Source organism: Haemaphysalis longicornis, unplaced genomic scaffold (genome assembly GCF_048455015.1).
Source record: "Haemaphysalis longicornis isolate Haplotype H1 unplaced genomic scaffold, Haemaphysalis longicornis Haplotype H1 scaffold_1, whole genome shotgun sequence".
Classification (NCBI taxonomy): domain Eukaryota; kingdom Metazoa; phylum Arthropoda; class Arachnida; order Ixodida; family Ixodidae; genus Haemaphysalis; species Haemaphysalis longicornis.
Window position 1 is genome coordinate 444,205,020 of NW_027526203.1, and position 19,713 is coordinate 444,224,732.

General features: G+C 47.7%; 1 protein-coding gene and 1 non-coding gene across 2 annotated transcripts in view; both read left to right on the forward strand.

Moving 5' to 3' along the window:
- The first annotated feature begins 1,702 nt into the window (after nt 1-1,702).
- Nucleotides 1,703-1,775, forward strand: Trnar-acg (transfer RNA arginine (anticodon ACG)). The gene has a single exon. It is a non-coding gene; the product is annotated as a tRNA-Arg (tRNA).
- A 10,736-nt stretch (nt 1,776-12,511) lies between these two features.
- LOC144155880 (uncharacterized) overlaps nt 12,512-19,713 on the forward strand; it is a 144,615-nt gene continuing 137,413 nt past the window's right edge. Inside the window, exon 1 of the mRNA XM_077687578.1 lies at nt 12,512-12,875. The gene's annotated coding sequence lies outside the window, so the exon portion shown is untranslated. The remainder of the gene's footprint in view (nt 12,876-19,713) is intronic.

A 19,713-nucleotide genomic window follows, 5' to 3' on the forward strand; every position in this document is an offset into this window, starting at 1 on the left:
ACTGCTCCTAAATTTTATTTTTGTATTATTGCGCGAAAACGGAACGGTGCGACAACAGCGCCACTACTGCACGGCGAGCAGTTGTGAAAGCTTTCATATGCCATCGAAATTGCAGTGTAGCCCGACGAATTCTGAATGACATTCGAAGCACCCCATTTGAGTAAATGACATTCGGACCCTAGTGTAGCCGGGGTATAAGTTAGGTAAAAATGCAGTGCTAAGACAAATTCGGCTACTTTCCTCTAGACAAGAGGTTGGAACGAAATGGGTCAGGTAACGCCCGTTGAACATGTACGAAGATCGAATCGAAAATGAGCCAGACCTCTTGTGGCGCGGATCAAAATAAGACAAATTCATTTGCTCAATAGGAGTGTGCTCTTGGAGTGACCGTTTGTAGTGTTTCGTGGGTTTTCTTGGCTGTTTTGCTTTTCGGAGCTGGCTTATCATAAGTTCGGACGGCAACAGAGGAAGTTAACGAAATGAAACTGAGAGATGTGAAACAGTAATTTCGTCCAGTCTCCCCCGCCTCTACGAACTAAATCTTGTTATTTTTGGTTTTCTTTTTGTTTTGCTCCTACATTTACCGTTTTCTTACTTAACTAAATAGCCACCGCTTACAAGCCCTGTCCATAACCCCCCACCCCTCCTCCTGTGAGTACGAGCACTTCATGAAGGGGAAGAAGAAAAAGATGGGAACAGCCTTATTGTGAAGTGTTTTGGAAGTTCATGGCAAGATAATGAAGGGCTTGCATACTCCGTGAGTGTCTTCCGGCGTGCCGAAAAATATGATCCTGTGGAAGAATTCGAAGAGGGCTGTTTATGCTGCGAAGACGACTCACCTGCTCTCCACGTTTATATATTATAGCGCTAGTGTTCTTGCAGCCCTGTTGCATGCATTTAATGGCTTTTTCCGCCAACACTCCATCCCACACTTCTTGAAAGTCAATTTCAATAAAGTTTGTATAAGAATTCCGCATCAAATAAAGTGTTTCAGCTCAATACGAGCCAAATTCCAAGTTATCACCTCATTATTGGTCAAATCCGCTGCATATTTTTAATTACTGCTGACCCTAGACTTTCCCATACTGACACGTAAAACATATGATATAGTAGCTTTGACAGCGTTGTATTTAGATCCGGTAACACACTTTCGCTTTTTTTTTCTCAAATTCTGTTTAGGTGAATTCGACTCATTAAAAAAAACTCTTCATTTGCAGCGGAGCGACCAGATACGCAAGCTTTTTTTTTTATTTTATCGAACGTACTCAGCCTTTTTTTACGGGCGAGCGTAAGTGGCTCGTCTGTGAAATAGCCGCGATCGTGTCTGAAGATTACCCCCTTTTCCAATTTATTACTCGCTTTCGCAAAGGTTGATGCGTAGCAGGATACGGAGGCGAGGCGAGTATGTGTCGTCCCGATCTTACGCCTAACGTCAGACTTCAGAAAACTAGCTTCAGAAAATTAGAACTGGCTTCAGAAAACTAGCTTCACGAACCTGCCTTCACGAAACTGGCTTCACGAAACTGGCTTCACGAAACTGGCTTCGCGAAATCGGCTTCATGAAATCGGCTGCACGAATTTTCTGCGCAACCGGTAGATGTAGGCTAATTGTGCTTTCGCACTACATAGCAGTCTCAGCTAGTAATTCAAGTGCAAAGTGATTTCGGGATCATAAATTTTACCCAGACATGAACTACTCGTGGGGCCTGTGGCGCAACGGATAACGCGTCTGACTACGGATCAGAAGATTCCAGGTTCGAATCCTGGCAGGCTCGTGTTTTTTTCTTCTTTTTTTTCTTTTTCGTTGTAAAGTGCCCTTAACTTTATGTTCTTATTTTACTATCACCTTTAAGGGAGGCCCGCAGCTCATCCCTCATCTTACCTACTCTAGTCAACCGGGGCGTGGGCTTTATGAAAATCTGGATGGCATGGCATGAACACCTACATTGGCGTACCACATTGAGCTCCGCATTGAAGGATTCAGCGCCTGGCTGTATTTCCTTACTCGAAGAGATATTTCAGTTCAGCTGCGACAGGTTACATGTACAACAGCTTGTCAGGAGAGGAGACCGGCTGCGCATTTGGATGGTAACGTCACGTTCATCCACAGGAATTTCTTAACCGCCGAAACCATCCCCGTAGTCCAAACGAGGAGAGTGCAAGTCACATATCGCTTTCATCGAGGCAGTCACGCACTCCCGAACACTGATACGCTACTTCAGTGCGCGGTGCGAGCCCTTGCAGCGGTACGGGCTGCTAGGGAACGAACAAAACAAGTATCGCTAGTAATACGCCTGAGTCGGCGGCCCTGCTCTAGCGCGAGCATCACCGTGCGCGCGAGGGGGCGAGCAAGCGGGCTTCCGCGGCCATGGCCCGTTTATCCAAACCGGGGCCCAGACGAGGCGTGAACGTCTGCAGTGGTTAGGCGCAGCGGTCGGAATGGAGTGGGCTGTTTAGAGACGTAAACAAGCGCCTGTTTTAGTCGGCCGCTCTCTTGCAGACTATGCGGCGGCGGCGGCGGCGCCAGCGAAGTGGGCTAACAGCAGCGGGCTTCCTTTTCAGGAGCTTGAGCGTGCACGCATCCTCCTCGAGGCCGCCAATTTTCCCTAGCCGGGCCGCGCTCACAACAGACACGAAATTCCCTAGAGAGGCTTTCCAATTTTATTTGCGTCATGCAACAAATTTCAATGCGAAATTAATTGCATTCTCTAGCAGTCTAATCGAATTTATTCGCGCATAGACAAAGTCCATAACGAAGGGGGTTGTCTGGGCAGGATGTATTACTATACGACATCGATGGTTGGCGCGTATCTGATACTCCTCAAAAATGTCTGCTTACAATTTGAAGCAGTCTACGCGTACCGACAAGACGTCATTGGTTATTACTCGTCAGTTTTTTGTTATTTTGCTACTAAAAAAAATTACGAAAAATTCCCGGTTGATTTATCAAAATAGCACCTGTATTTTACAAATCCAGTCGTTTCTACTATTTTCTTTATTTATCTAATGCTGAACTGGCGTTGAGAGATTTTTTGCAACATAATGAGGAGAGCAATCGTGCTGGGAAAAAACAAAATAACAACATTCGATCATGTGTATTTCTTTTGGTATTTGCTACGCGGTAGAAACTTTTTATGAGGAAAAAAAACTGCATATAAAAAACCAAAGGCAACCGTTTTTTTAAACGCTGTATAAACTGCTAATACACCCAGTGAACTTCATGAGAGAGAAAGCGAGGGTGAAAACTTAGAAATTATGACCTAATGACCAGTTTTAAGTATGGACTGGGCTGTATGAATATCTGAAGCTTTCGAATAGTTAAAACTTTCGAAACTTCCGAGTATACGCAACCCAGGAAATAATAGCTCGAATAGGCAATGGGAATAACGATACCGTAGATGGCCTATAAAGCTTATGCTCACTACAACATAAGGTATACGGTCAACTGCAAATTAACTGGAAGCCTTTTTTGCCACACCATGAATCCCAATTTTCCTCACAAGAATGCCCCGAATGAAATAAAGGTAGCAAAGACAATTATTGCAGTTGAAATGGGATTTCAAGCTAGAATGTGGAAGATCTAATGTGAACACGCTCGGTTAGCCCACAAACTTCAATACCTTGTCCCTCATTAAATTTGATTATCACGGTGTTTTATCAATACAAAGAGCAACAAAAAGCTTGCATTTTTCGCAAAGACCCAAATGACACTGGTTTTAATACCGAATAACCCAGAATTCCTGTTTTGTTGCAAGGAGCAGTGAAGTAATAAACAAGAAAGAAATACTTTACAGTAATGAGAGATGTACTGGTTCTTAAACGGAATGGAAGATATAAGAAGTTTGCGACTTTGAATCCGAAGTCCGTATCGAACTATCTGCGCTCTCACGAACATCTTCTGGTGACAGGGGCCAAGATGGCTAGGGAAACGAATGGATTCCCGACTAGGACTCCACTCTCACTTTTGAGCTCTCTCTCCCTCTTCCAATTCTCCCTCTCCAAATGCTCTCTCTCTCTCTCTCTCTCTCTCTCTCTCTCTCTCTCTCTCTCTCTCTCTCTCTCTCTCTCTCTCTCTCTCTCTCTCTCTCTCTCTCTCTCTCTCTCCTCTCCCTCTCCCCCTCCCAAACTTACAACAAAAAACACCTGGACAGTTCTAAATAGTGAGTGTGGCCCGGATACCTTAGTTTTTTCATAAAAATAGCCAATCTTCCCTTCAACACTACTGGCGCGCCTTTTCAGCCAATCCTTTCGTCACGGTTACTTGCCCAGTCACTGGATAATTGCCTTTCTAGAACGCAGACCATATTTGTTTTATAAGTGCAAATTTAAAAGTTCTAGAGCATATTATTTACTCTAAAATAACGTCGCAGTAACCTTCGGACAACTGTGTGGAAATCAGCACGTATAGGGGTGGATCTTGTCTTCCGGGAAAGAATTACTAATTTAGCAAGTAATTTGTAGTCTAACCAACACTCGTTAAAATGTATACCGGTGCTTTAAACAAGGCTCCACACTTTCGCTTACTCGTAAGCAAAACAAAATATGCCACTTTACCTATTTCCCATTATATCGATCAAATGTGTTACAATCAGTCGTGTCGCTACCCGTATGCTTTTCCGTCTTCTCGTTCACCTTCTGTCAGGGATTCCTCCCAGAACTGTACTGGGGACTACTGCAGAGTTTTCTTTCCCTTAGTACAGCGTGTTGTTGGGCTACTTGGTATTGCATTTCCGAGGGTAGAAAAACTGCGCGTGAGAGACAAGACTATAAGAAAGGGACAGGACGGGCGCAGACAAACGGGTTCTCCCTAGCTGACCCGTTTGTTTCAAAACTCACGACTGCAGCTATAGTAGTGGATGGCTTACCCGATTCTGTCACAACTATCACCCGGGCAACTTTCATACAGCTATATACTATTATACATTCCATAGCCTTGCTCCTTTTATTTATTTGTTGTTGTTGTTGTTGTGGCTGTTGAACAGTACTTTCACTGTGCTACCCATTATTTCCACGTCCGCCCCACCTTATTGGATGCCCTCACAACCTTTAAAGGTTCATTAAGTGATTTTTTTTTGCTACCATTATTATTATTAACATCTTCACGAGCATGTAACCTACGCCAGCCCATTAATTCATTCTTTTGCGAATTGGGTACACCGGGCCTCGCGTGTTTTTGAGCCATCATAAACGCCCTGCGGCGTTCCTGGGCGCTCTTGTAAAACGTTTGATTATTATTATTATTATTATTATTATTATTATTATTATTATTATTATTATTATTATTATTATTATTATTATTATTATTATTATTATTATTATTATTATTATTATTATTATTATTATTATTATTATTGTTAATATTATTCCGACTATCACAACCACAATTTTGATGAATAAGAAGGCCCTCACCAGAACATTATACTTTTTAAATAGTGCAATAAATATATAGTACTACGTATTTTCATCGCGAAGTCCCCTCATTAAAAGAACATCGCATCGAATCTGATAAGCGCCAAACAGCTCAAGAAGTAAACTTACAAATACGCAGGGGCAGTTTAATGATGACAGAAACATCGAATTACAAACAAGCATTGATGGTCTGTGGGCTCACCCAGGTGATAGTACACTGTATAGTTTATTACAGAGCGTTTTCCTAGCGTCAAAAACATCGAAAACTGCCGGAGCGTCCTGTTTAGAACGCGGCAACCATATTAACGTCAACACTGGAAGGGGGAGGTCTTTTCAATCTTACAGTTTGCTTGTTTGAGTCTAAGCAAAGTAGAGCTTTGCGCCAGACTTCAACCGCAATTGTACACCCACACTGAATATCAATGGAGAGAACGGTACACACCGCACCGTCAGGCTTTCCCGAAAGCCTACTTGCCGTGAAAACGATTTCGTCTCGGTCCAAGAGCTGCCGTATCACTACTGGGCGAGTTCAAACACGACGTTGTTGACGCACACGCGTACAGCCGCGGGAGTACATCGATTGTAAATTGGTTCCGCCGCTCATGATGGATGGCAGCCGAAGCCCCGAGCGGCCCGCGACGCGCCGGCTGCGTGCTCCCCGTCGGCTCACTCTCGCTATGGCCGAAATAGAGGCCGCGTAAAATTAGCCCCGTGTCGTGCCCCGGCGGGCCATTCACTTCGCAGCCTGCAGCCGTCGGGGGATCACCGACTCGGCCGAGCAGCATCATCGCCGCATCGGAAAGGCCGACGGGAGGTACAACAGTTGCGTGCACCGTGTACGCAGCTGCGCCAGCGGGTTGTTCAACGGGGCTTCAGATGCCGATGAAACCGGAGTGGCTGGAACAGGCTACATGGGGGTCAGTAAGATTTTTAGTTAGGAGGAAGGGTAAAGTACGGTGGGGGGAGAGCAGACGTACTTGTCACAACCATGTAACGTGCAGCTGGACATTTATTATTCCGAAACTTTATAAATTACTGCTGAATCTGAGAGCCATTATCCGTGCATCAATGCAGGGGTGTACGGGATGGCCTTCCAAGGTCACTTTAAAATGTCCTTCGAGGGTATTTTGCCCTTTAGTTTCAAAAAGCAGGGCGGGCTTCTCATACCTCGCATTCTCATGCGAGGTATGCATGAGGGGTTAAATAAGGGCGTGGATGGGTATCTCTGTTTCGCCAGTGCAACCCTGGCTGAGGCAACACAGGCAACGTTCTCTGACAAAATGCTTGATCTTGGCCCCAACCGGTGTTGTTTCGCAGCAGAAAAACAAACAAAACTAGAGAGAGAGCTAAGGAATGTACAAATGAACAAACAAGCGGCAGACTCTGTCTTTTATCCAGACCAGTAGATAATCAGAAAAAAAAAAAAAAACTGGCGAAGCTTGAGCTAAGTCGTGCAATTCTTCAACCATCGCCTCCTGTATGTAAAAATACAGGAGGCGATGCTTCAACCATAGCGAAGATGCAGGATTTCTTTCTACGTGAGCCCTGAAGGACACATCACTGCGCATTTGTACAAGTTTGAAATAGTTTAGTATTTACATGTTCCGTCGTCGCTTTGCACTGTGCTAGTATATAGTAGTCAGCGTCATATGCATCGATATCGTCGTGTTCCTCATGCCAAGCATTACATGCGCGGTAGCGCTTGACGACAGCTGGGGCGCAGCGGCGGCGCGTACGTGCACGACGCGTCTGCGGCGTTCCTGGAGTCGCTTCGAGGCTCCGTGGAGCAGGTGTTGCGCCAGCTTGGTTGCTAGGCAACGCTAGGCGCTCTTTGGGGTTTGGCCTTTTTTTTTTTTTTTTTGCTAAAGCCACTTGACAGAGAAAGAGGGCACCGACCAAGTAATGAAAAATAAAAACTTAAAAGTAATTTCGGCTTCTTCACGGTAGCTTTGTTCACAATGAAACTGCTAAAGCCACTGCGCGAGCCGGGAACGCTCGACGATCACCGGGAGGCACGCGCTTACGAGGTCGGCATTTTATCGGTATTTTAACGCGTTACGCGCCACTCATTACGACCAGCTACAACACCTCCGCTGTTGAAACACGTATTGAGCAGAAAGCGAACACAACCATGGTTAATTTGGCTTGTGCAACACATTATTTGTTTATATGGATGTATAATAATGTAAATACAATAATATGCGTATTTTTCAAAGTCACGTTCCACCCTTGAGCAGTTTATTGTTCGCGTCAGGAAATATTTTTGTGCGTATGAACCCTCCTCTGTGGTTCATTAACGCTTCGTTCACTACTGAGCACGAGATAGCGATTCCGATTGGTTGACTCCGAGGCTGATATTCCTGATGGAGGCGAGAAAATAGCCAACGGCCCGCGTGTACAAGATTTCTGCAGGTGTACGGTCAAGACACTTAAGTGGACTAAATGATACCAGAACTCTCCACTGCGGCTTACCTCCTGTCCGAGGCGCAGCTGCGATGCGTAAAACTCGCAATTCAACTTTTGAATGCCCACTTCCAAATGTTCTCCTGAAGGTAACACATCTGAGAATATTTTAGAAAAGCGCTTGCACTTTCCTCCCAGCACCCAATTTCCATTCGTCCACGCCCAAAGAGTCTGCTCGAGAACTTCCAAAGATCGGCTTTACTCGGGCATATGAGGGCTTGAGTTGCACATGAAACGCTCCGGTTGCTTACATTGTCTTCTTGTTGCGAAAGGCCTGCGAAACGGGCCAACTGCCTTTGTTATTTGTCACTTTTGAAGAAATTCCCTTCGCGCGAGGCGGGGAGATTAAGAGAAAGCAAATACCGGCGCTGACTGCCAGCTGTTTTTCTGCTGACCGCTATGTGCTGAATGCCAACCTGTTTCGAAATAGCCTACTGCCAGCGCCTGTGTTGGCCGCCATGTCCCTGTGTTGCGCGATGGAATTATTTCTCGCTGTTTGTAAAAGCGACCCACCGAAGTTATTATTCTGTATGTTTGTTGCATTTTTGAAGGGCAAACCACACAACTGCATCCGCAGCGCGCTTTCCTTGAAAACGAAATTTGTGGACAACACGCCTGCAATATCGCACACGGCCTCATCTACTGTCGATCGGTACCCGATGCTGGCTCTGCTCAGTTTTGTGCCAAGGGGAGAACGCGCACAGCCGAAGCCAAGCGGTTCCCCGACACCCCTCGGGGAAAGTAAACGTCCAGTGTTAAAGGAGCCATGAAGACAAAATACAAGTTGTGTTTATTAGAAAGACTGCTTAGCCCCGATAACAATGATACCAATATCATCGCAATCTTCGAACAAATAACGGAGATATTAAAGAAAACGTGTGAAGCAGTCGCGACCCCCTAGCCAATTTCCCGCAACTTTTCTATGACGTCACGGAACCTTGTTTGTGCGATTGGCGGCCGCCTAACTGACCTGTCACGACGACACATGTCTGGACGTCTGTAATGGGGCCTCTAGTTCCATTTGGCCGCATCACTTGAATGCTAACGTGCCGTTAACGCACTGAAAATCATGTTTTACTGTTGGCCCGTATGACGTCATTCTTGCTCATAACACGTCACTGTGGCGCGCAATTTGAAAGTTTTTAAATACGTTTTGCTTTTTTTCGTTAAAAAAAACATCTTTTGTGACTGTAATGGAGCTGAGTGAGATACTGAATCCTAGTTCTTTCAAATTAAACGAAGTTGTATTTTCTCTTCATGGCTCCTTTAATGAGGCTTAAGCTTGCCACTTACTCCCTCCCGGGATGGAGGCCAAGAGGATGACGGAATCAACGCCGTTCGTTGTCTAGGCACAGCTTCAGGTACGAATGTATTTTGCGGCAAAATGACAGTGCTGTACACGTTCCTCTAAAAGAAGGAACGAAAGCTCATTCCTCGTTCCTTCCAAATTTTGAAACGAGTTCCCGTTAAAATTTACTGTGATGCTAAAGCTACGTGTTCCAGTTTCACTTCTAACATTGGAACGTGTCGTTACATTAACGTTACACTTGGTTTTTTAATTAAAACGTAGTATCGGATAAGGCCAAGGCGAAATAAAGTGAGCAATTTAAAACACACAGCTAAATATGTATATTATACGATTATGAACACCACAGGAAGCAGAATGTCTCGAAGTAAAAAGAATACAAAGAAACGCTCCTAGACGCAGTTTTTCAGGGATCACAGGACATTCTCCATACAAGTCCAACTGGAACTTTGGTGCTCGTCTAAATTACAAGTGCACATTTGGCACTTTCCCATTCTGTCTTCAAATGCGCATTGGGTATACTGCGCTTAAGAAGGGCAAATATAAAGTTACTCACATGCACGAACATAATTAAATTTCTTGCATAAGAAACTGCAACGAAAAGAACAATACATAGGCATTTAATGAATGTTGATTCAATATTACACTATTAGGGGGGAGGGGGGGGGGGCACGTCCATAATACATATTCGCAACCGGGTTGTACTTGGGGAAAAGTTGGTTCAGTCCCTTGAAGTTCATCTGCGTGTGCCAGCATGCATCCCGCCCTCTCCATGGACACAGCTGGTTGTTTTGTGTATATTTTGTTTGACGGCCCTTAAAACTCTCTGTGGTGCCGTGCGCATTACTTTGGCCGTTGTGGTTTCCTCCTAAAATTCTAGAACACGCGAGCATCGGAGCCAGTGCGTCAACAACAGAGCTTCGGAGTACTCTCTGCCGGATTTAGAATTCATGTTCGCCTTTTTGTCGTAGCCTTGTCTGCTCTAACTTTATGCTCTCGAATATTTGAGCCATGCATGCATTAAACAGTTTTTAAGTTTGGCCTCTGGCTCCTTGTCGTCGCAATGGAGCAACTCTACGCACGGCAGCAGCCACCGGCCACGCTACCACGACTCGGCTCGCCATCAGTGCCCGGCTGCAGCACTTGTCGGAGCCGGTCCGTAGCAATGCACTATAGCCGTCGCGCTGCTATGATGCGAAGGGAAGGTGGCGCAATAATTCCCAGCAAAATGCGAAAACCAATCGTTCACTAAACCTGGCAAACATCACGAAACCGTGTAGATCTGCTCGGTGCGTGAGAAAGTTTACGGAGACGCGTTCGAGCGCCATGTTCGTCCGGTGGGGCGATAGAACGTCGTATTCAGCTTGCAGCTCACATGGAGTTTTGGTGTTGCGCATGAGATCAGATAGCTCTCGGGCCTCGGCTCGCTTTGAGCGGCAGCGGAAATATTTCAAGAATCCGAGGCTGGGAACTTGACGCCTTGTTTTTACACGCGGTGAGCGCAACGCTGGCGACCGAGGTGTCCGTTGACGGGCAGCAGAGCACCTTCGGCTGGAGCGGCTACCTGCAGAGAGGACGAGTGCGATGAATGCGGTGCGGCCCGCCTGGGCGAGGTGGTCTTCCGAGCTGGAGTCTTCTACGGGTGCAGATGGCGCATCCACGTCTGCTCCTGCTCGGCTTTCGCGTTCCACTCCTGAAGGCGAAGTTTAAGTGTCCTCCAAGTTTTCACCAAACTTACACGGCTTTGACTTCTGCTCTTATCAGTCATTTTACAATTGCCCCTTATTAAGAAAAACAAAAATGAAGGAAACAGTCAGAAGGTTGTTTCTCTTGTAATCACACTTCCCTCTCCTCTTGATGGCAGCGACGTACACTTTGTGTTGTTGTTGTTTTTAATTGTGGTGGTGGTGATAATTTTGTTGTTTTACGCTTAACAACACGCGTTGCGCTACGCAAAGTTATGTGTACGCATTTACTTTGGCGCTCTGCTTGCAAAATTGTTCAATACGTCAGACCTGTATGTTAAACTCAGTACTCCTATCTATGTTACAGCTCGTATAGTTCGGTCTTGCTTTCCGAAGCTTAATTCAATGGCCCATTCCTATTGTACACGTTGCCTTCTTCATGCACTATTTGTCCACCTATTATATCCGCAGTTTTGACTCTTCTATCTAGTTCGCTCGTTGGATGTGATGCCGAAAGTAGTCTATAAATGCGCGATATTGACCCCAGAAAGCCCACCTAACCGACGCTTTCGTTTGGCCTTCTGCTTGGCAAAATATCCTAGCAGATGGGTCTGCACAGATTATGCACACACTTCCCTGGCCTAGCAGAGCCGGGGAGATCGCCCAGTTTAAAAATATATTGCTGCTTGTCTGAAACGACCCGCAAATGTATTTTATTCTATTAACCTAATCGTTACTATTCCATTCAAGAAAAAAAAAAGAATGACGAGAAGAAAGTACGGCCCTCTGACAAGCTAACAGCTCATGAAACAGTCGGCTTTGACCAGGTGAGTAAAAATAAAATGCCCTAAAGAAATATCTTTTTTTTTTTCGTACCTTATCGCCATTACTGGCACAGAGTATAACGAGTCCCGGGGACATACCAGGAACGAATCTTACGCAATAAAAAACATTCCTTGCACGTCTTTTCGGGGACCCAACATATAAAAAAGTCATTACAAGGACGGTCACTTGCGAAACTTGTAAAACGGGGTTTCGTTGTTCCCGTGCAGCGACGGACACGGCGCAGACCCGTCTCTCCGCATTCGTAACGGCTCTAGGAACAAAGCATGTTTAAGCGACCTTCTCTAAGCTTTATTTTTTATTACCTACAAGAACCTACGTTCTCGGAGTATTCCTCCGTATTGCAGCCAGACAGACGTTGCAAATAAGACGCCCATCCGCAAAGGCGGGCTTGAACGCGAAATCGATGCTATCAGCAATACTTTCGGAAATCGTTGCGCACTACTTCCAGACAAAAGCTGCGGTGCCACCCTGAAGGAGAGTCCCGTGTTGCACGCCCGCAGGCCGGCCCCGGGCTGGGGACCCAAGGTCCAAAGCGTCCCGATCAATTTGCAAGAGCGTCCCCGGACTCTCGCCCCTGGAGTCTAGGCACCGAACCTCCCTAGGGCTGGGGAACAGGCGCTTCGCAATCTAGGGCACATGCGAACCTTCGCGCCCACGTGACACACTTCTACCAATGATGGGTCGCTTTTCCTTCCCCGTTCGCGGCCCCCGCTTCCCTGCGTGCGCTCCGGGCGCGCGCGGTCGCCTCTCTTCCTTCCCCCATTTCGTCCCCCCCTCCGCACTCTTGGCCTGTTGTTCTTGCGCGCCGGCACTTGGGCCCCTCTGTCATTGCGCAAAAAATCTCGGGAGATCAGAACGCGTTGCTTGAGCTTACCACACTAAGACCAGTGCCAGTTGGAAGCCTAGCGGTGCCACCTGTGCCACTGCGCGGGTATCTAGGTTATCGCTCGAAAGAGAGTACGCGAGCGAGGGGGAAGGGCCGCCGAGCGCCAGCAGTCACTGCGCGAGCCCGGCCGGCGAGACGTGAAGGCTACAGGGCGTCCCGTCGCAGCTCGCTGCTACGCAAGCCTCCACGCTTCATCTCGACGCCGTCTGCCCACACCTCAGCCGCTGACAGCAGCCTTACCCGTCAAGCGACAAGGGCGCAGGGAGAAGCTCGCTTCCAGGTAACCAAGCCCCTGGCATGCACTGCGGTTCCGCAGTAAGTTGCATGCACAGTCTCAACGGCGCTCGCGGTTGCTGAGCTCCAGAGTTGCACATAACAGCGCGCAACGCCATTCGCACTGGGGTAAGTGAAAGCTTTCTCGACAGCGTGTTAGAAGATTGCAAACGCAAAATTATTCCCTTAGGCTGAAAAATTTGAGACGATGCATGCTCATACAGTTGCATGCCGCCACGTAGTCAACAGGCTAAGTTAGTTTCATGTAACACCGTGCATATATTTAATGCAGTTAACCAGCAGCCAGGCTAAAATTTCTGGCGTTATTTGCGGCGAGTTTTTATATATTCGCTGGGATGAACAGCCGCTTGTGGATGAGCACGCGTCGGTGGTGCGATTTCCGAAACACGCCTGGGCGACGCCGGAACAGGCGAAGCCGGTTTCCGCATCGCAGCTGCCCGTCCAGGTCCCGGCCTCTTCCGCTACCGGCGTCTCGGCGCCGGCGAATGATACCGCCATGCGGCCCCCGGTGAGGTCCCGCGCTTGAACTTGGCGGCCAATTTAAACAGGCGCGGAGGCGACCTTGGCCCACGCGGCAGCCCTTTACGAGCGAAACCGGCCGCGACGAATGAATCTTTCGCAACCTTAGTCCGTAACAATGGCGCGCCTGGCGGGCCGGCACAAAGCAACGCTCGCGGTTTCGGGCAAACGGGGTGCACTGCAGGCAAAAAGTGCCCAACCGTGACGTGTAGGCGTTTCGTGGCGAAACATTGATGATGGAAGCATGAGTAGTGTACTTGTCAAAGGGTTGCCCGTCTACGCCCATCGTGAGGGGGTATCTCGCTTCGCACTCAGCTCTCAGTTGAGACGCCACTGCAGCTTGTGAGAAGCGGGGTCACGACCCTGGTCGGGACCCCATGAGCAGCACCAACGGACGCCATAGCTTCCTTGCCAAATCCCCGTACGGTTCCAACGTATTGACTCAGGGAGGCCAAAGGCGGGCCCATTCGTTGTTTTCGCGAATTCTCCACGATTATTATTTTTTTTATCTTATCTTGGGGCACGTCAGATGCTGCTAACGTTCTACAATAACCATGGGGAACAACCCGTTGCGGTGGCTCAGTGGCTAAGGCGTTGCGCTGCTGAGCACGAGGTCGCGGGTTCGATTCCCGGCCGCGGCGGCCGCTTTTGTGATGGAGGCGAAAAGCAAAAACGCCCGTGTGTACGAGATTTCGGCGCACGATAAAGATCCCCAGGTGGTCAAAATTAATCCGGAGCCCTCCACTACGGCGCGCCTCATCGCCTGCGTTGCGTCGGCGCGTTAAACCCCACAATCAATCATCAATCAACCATGGGGAACATGTTCCTCATGATTATTGCAGGGAACATGTTCCCCATGATATCCGAGGAAGTTGCCCCGTCGAACTATTACGTGGTGCAGTTTCTTTTAACGGGATTCCTTCCGAGGCCAATAAAGGCAAATTAATCCTGCGTGAGAGGTCACCACGGCATTGTACTGCGTGTGTTTCAGTCCACAGCAAACGCATCTACCTTATTTATTATCCGTGGTGTATACAGTCGCCATGGGCCGAAACTGCTTGTACATATCGCGGAAACGCTAATCAGTGCATTAGAAATTATGATTGTTATAACTCCGCGAAAGGTTTGCTCGAAGGCTTATCCTAAAGCCTATAGTAAGAAGCTTTCGATAATGTGGAGCCATGTAATGTTTCGGTGGTGTATCCTTCTACAATCCGCTTTGAGCGCAACACATAGCAAGGCAAGAATGAAATTGCGCCAGCTCCATAGAAATTTGTGGGGGAAAAAAGCGTGCTAATAATATTATAGACTCATTCCGATGTCAATATCGCGAGCTTGAAAGGCTAGTTCTGACAAGCTGACAATTTGGTACCTGGTTACCTTGCGAGCCGAAAATTGAATGAAATAGTGCGGAAAACATACGGCATAGCACCGTGTGCTTTGTCAGCCGGAAGCACAAGACAAAACTGAAAGCTAATCAGAATAGGTTTCCGGTCAAGATGGCGAAATCACGAAGAATAAAGAAAGTCAAAAATAGGGCCCACAGGCCGTAAAAGATATAGGAAACGATGATGAAAGGGTGGTAGGCGCGGAATGAGAACACTTGAGACGAGGAGTGTACGCAAGCCTGCGCCTTTACTAAAACATGCTGGGCGCGTTGAAGACTTTAAGACACGACCGGCCTTATAAGTTATACCCGTGAGGCATCGCTCCGAGACAAAAGGCAAAACAACACCAAAAGAGATCAGTAATTTATGCTTAATCTAATGTACCGACACGTTAAAGAGAACACGCAACGAACATTTGGGGACGCTTCGTGACGCAAACAAACCAAATTAAACGTGCTCGCACACCTACAACGAATTCGCATAGAATGCCCAATAATTCTTCCCCTTCATAGTGATGTATGTTGTCTATGTAGTCAGCTTTCCTCGCTCGTACTAGCAGCCACAAGCCGCTTACACAAACGCCTGCATGCTGACTGTCATCGCTTAACGCGTTCCAGCCCGGTATGAGGCCTTCCTCCTTTTGCTGTGCAAGGGAGAGGGGAAAGGGTCGTACGCACGACCAATTCACTAACGCCCCGCGCAAACGTGATGCCAGACAAAGCAACGGCCATTGCCGAATCTGACCTCGGCGCATTGGAGAGGCGAGAGAAGCCTTACTTTAGATGCCGAGGAAGCATGCGCTTGCCTCTGTCCAAACTCCTCGATACTTTTTCTTGCACCGCGGCATTGAACGATCTGTCTGTGGTTTGTTCTTTTCCGTTTATCTTCGGCTGCGTCTAATCTCACGGCAGCCGTGAGAATTACCTCCGGGAAATTCTCGCGGCAGTTTCCATAAAAGCTGACTGGCCTAAATTTACTGAATAATATTACGTCCCAACGAAACCTAACATAACACAACCTCACTGAACCTAGCGTAACCGAACCGAACGCGTCATAACCTACCAAAATCCAGCCCAACTGCAACAAACCTAATCTAACGCAGCCCAACGACACAGAACACAACCTATATAAAACGTAATTCAACCCATTCCAGAAGTCCTGTGCATCGATCTCTTGATATAGTAAAAGCCAGAGTAAAAAAGTATTCACAAAATCACAATGACCAAAAAATTCTGAAAGCCAAAAAAAAATAATAATAACGCACTGTCGGACTCGAACCTAAACTTTCTCGTATAAAACCAAGTAGTATACCTCAGCGCTACAGGGGCAGCTGCAAACATGTCTTTTTAGGGAATATTTATCCCATAGAATCTCCGCATAGCGTGCTTAGCCAATAAGAATCGATTGCCGTGAGAAATTTCTGACAGTGATTCTCCCGGTTGCCGGGATAATAGACACTACCTTTATCTTCTGCCTTGCCAATGGATGCTTATATTTGCAGTGTTTGCAACAACAGATCCAACAAAACCACATATTCAGCCTTTCCTGACATTGGGTAATGCTCTCAGCAACCTAGTAGAGCTGTTTTGTGCACAGGAAGCGCATCTTTTGAGTACTAACTTAACTAGCCAACTTTGCAGAAGTATCTATACCCGCCGCGGTGGCTCAGTGGCTAAGGTGTTGCGCTGCTGAGCCCGAGGTCGCGGGCTCGATTCCCGGCCGCGGCGGCAGCTTTTCTGATGGAGGCAGAAAGCAAAAACACCCGTGTGTACGAGATTTCGCCGCACGTTAAAGAACCCCAGGTGGTCAAAATTAATCCGGAGCCCTCCACTACGGCGCACCTCATCGCCTGCGTTGCGTCGGGGCTTTAAACCCTACAATCAATCAATCAATCACACTCCCTGGAACCTGTACGTACCAGTTCTCGAAAGTGATGTCAACCACAAGGCGAGGTTTTACGTTTAATTCCAGCAGCCGAAGAAAATTTGCACTACACTAAAATTAAGAACTCTCGCGCTATTCATCATGACGGCAATGGGGATGTCACGAAAGCTGGGCACGAATCCCCTCAATTATAGGCATCTCCTGTGGGAAATTGTACATTAAAAAAGTGAAGGCTTCACACTGGATTGTGTCAGACTTTACGTGGTTTAGGACCTTCGGTCGGTTTGTTGAAGGTATGAATAAAAACTTTGAGGGCGCTTCATCTTCGCCTTCCATGGAGAATGCGATAGCCGAACAGGAATTCACGTGGGTGCGCCATCCGCACTCGTGGAAGTGCTACTCAGGAGAGCGGCCCACACTGGTGGTTGGCACCGAATCCATCGCGCACGTGTTCTTAAAGGGACCCTGCAACACTCTTCGGGCAGTTCCAGTAAACCTGCCCGACGTCTAGATTACACTGCCAGAAATACCTGAGCCAAATATTACACGTGCACGTGACGCGGTGAGCGCGCAAATCGCTGTGAAAGACACAGAAAAACCAACCGCGTTCTCTTCAATTCTCCTCATTATGCACCCCTGGCATGGCCTAAACGACGTCATTGCGGCCATGGCTGTCGTATTGGCTGTCGCTGGTCAACTTCGCGGTTTACTTTTCTTACATTTCCTGTGACGATCCGCCATCGTCGGCGCTGTGTACCACCCTCTTCTATGCCTGAACCTGTACGCACAGTTATGGCGTTTCTTTTGTTTTGTGTGCGCGCAGAGTTTGAATGACGAACTCAATACTCCCCTTTCAACCAGACCACTCGACAACAAAAGTTTACTGTTTCAAAAACGCCCTACCAGCCTGAGCGCGCGCTTGCGAGCAGACAGCCATGCCTGCTATTTTTGTGACGCCAGGCCGAAAATAGACCCTTCCACGTTGCGGAGAAAAGGAGAAAACTCCCCGGCTTGTCATATATCGAAGGCCGCCGAAGAGAACGCCGCGAGCCGCCCCCCACTCCGGGAGAGAGCGCGCAGCTTTCATCGCGTTGTCCGTGGTCGAGTTGAGAGGGAACAATTATGCGCGATTTCTCATCGCGCATAGTTTTGTTGATAGTGAACGGATATTCATAATTCTTGCGGTAGGAGATTTCTGGGACAATAGATTTTACCCCAAAAACATTCCGAGTAGTCGATGGTAAGTGCTGCAGGGTCCCTGTTAGGTTGGGCTAGGTTAGGCGAACTTGGGTTGCGTTGGGTTGGATTACGTTAGGTTAGGATAGGTTTTGTTTGGTTAGATTCGTTTAGGTTGGGTTGGGTTGGGTTGGGTTACGTTAGGTTAGGTTAGGTTCGGTGAGGTTTTCCCGGCGGCGCTGTGGCGGGGTGCGCAACTCCTACAGACACGCGATGACGTCATGATAGCAGCGCCACTCGGCGGACTCCGCGACGGATGAAAATTTTCTGTTCCTCCATGAGACTCGCATTCGTCATGACACTATCGAATAATGCGACGTATTTATAGCCATGGCTCTCATTATACTTTTACTGCAGGAACACTTTACGATAACAAAACCTGCCCCAAATGAACCGGCCTGATAGCTGGTGAGAGAGGAACACCCTGGAGAATTTAGCGCTAAGGAAAAATAAAAAGGAAAAGAGAAAGAGTGGCTAGTGCGGGATGGGGAGGCACAACGGTGTCATTTCGCATTGCCTTGGTTATATATTATGCGGCATTTAGAGACAACTGAGCTGCGAATATTGAGCTCCCATGCTGCGCCCATTCCTTCTGCATGGCTTATATTACAAAGAAAGCGAAGATGTATCGCTCCGCCTGGAACACCGGCCAAACTTTAAAAAGAACTATATTAAAGGAGGACACAGCCCGACCGAGTTCTTCAACCCACCGCCTATTTTTGTGTGGTTCCGTTTCTTTTTCTTCGCCCGTATCCTTATAGCTGTCTGCCCTACAAATTATTAACTTGCATAGTTGAAGTCTAATCTCTACCGAGCAAGCGCGAAAACGCGGGAGTGCAGGCAATGACCGCACTGCTATGCCACGTGCTGAGGGGACGTTCCACGCACGCAGTTTAGTACAGGCCATCAAGACAAAATACAAAGTGGTCATGAAGACAAAAAAACAACTTTGTTTAATTTAAAAGAACTAGCCTTTGGTAAATCAGACAATTCAACTCCAGCCGTAAGCTTGTTTATTAACCTAAAAAAAAAATATTTTGAAAAGTTTTCAGAGTTTGCGCTACACGATGTCAGCAGGGACGCAACGGGGGGAGTAATATAAACAGAGTTGTCAGTGTGTCAGGTGCACGTTACAATGCAAGCGATTCGGTGATACGGAATTAAAAGAATTAATATATCGCACAGTCATGTTTCTTGGCAGTGGCTTTGGTAGGCGGCAGCCAATCGCACGCAGGGGCGTAGAGAGGGAAGGGGGGGGGGGGGTGTTAGGAGGCTTTAGCCTTCCCCCCTCTCCGAAATTGTGTCGCGCTGTCATGCACTCCGATCAAGGCAACCACCTACGTCGGAAGCCACCCTAGGATTTTGTCTAAAACCCCAAGAATCCTGTGAGGAAAGCTCACCCACCATGCCTTGGTGGCCCGTTTCCCTCCGGGCATGCCTAAGTCCTGTGCAAGGCCTTTATCCACGGAGTGTTCTGCGAGCTCGCGCTCCGCGACGCGACGGAGAGTCGCTGCTCATACCATAGTAGGGGAGATTCGCGGGAGAAACCGCAGGCCTGGCTACTTCAGTACCTCCATTCAACCAGGGCCGTCGCCAAAAAGCAGTGCGCTGACGGACTTCGTCTCACCCCTCCCCTCCCCCTCTACATGTGGCAAATTGCAAATTTACCTGCCAATTTGCTGCTGCGGCGCCGTTCGTACAGCAAAACGATTTATTGCTACAGCTATAACAATAGGTTGTTTTGCCGCACGAGGCGGCGCCGCAGCAGCAAATTCGCAGGTAAATTCGCACCACGTA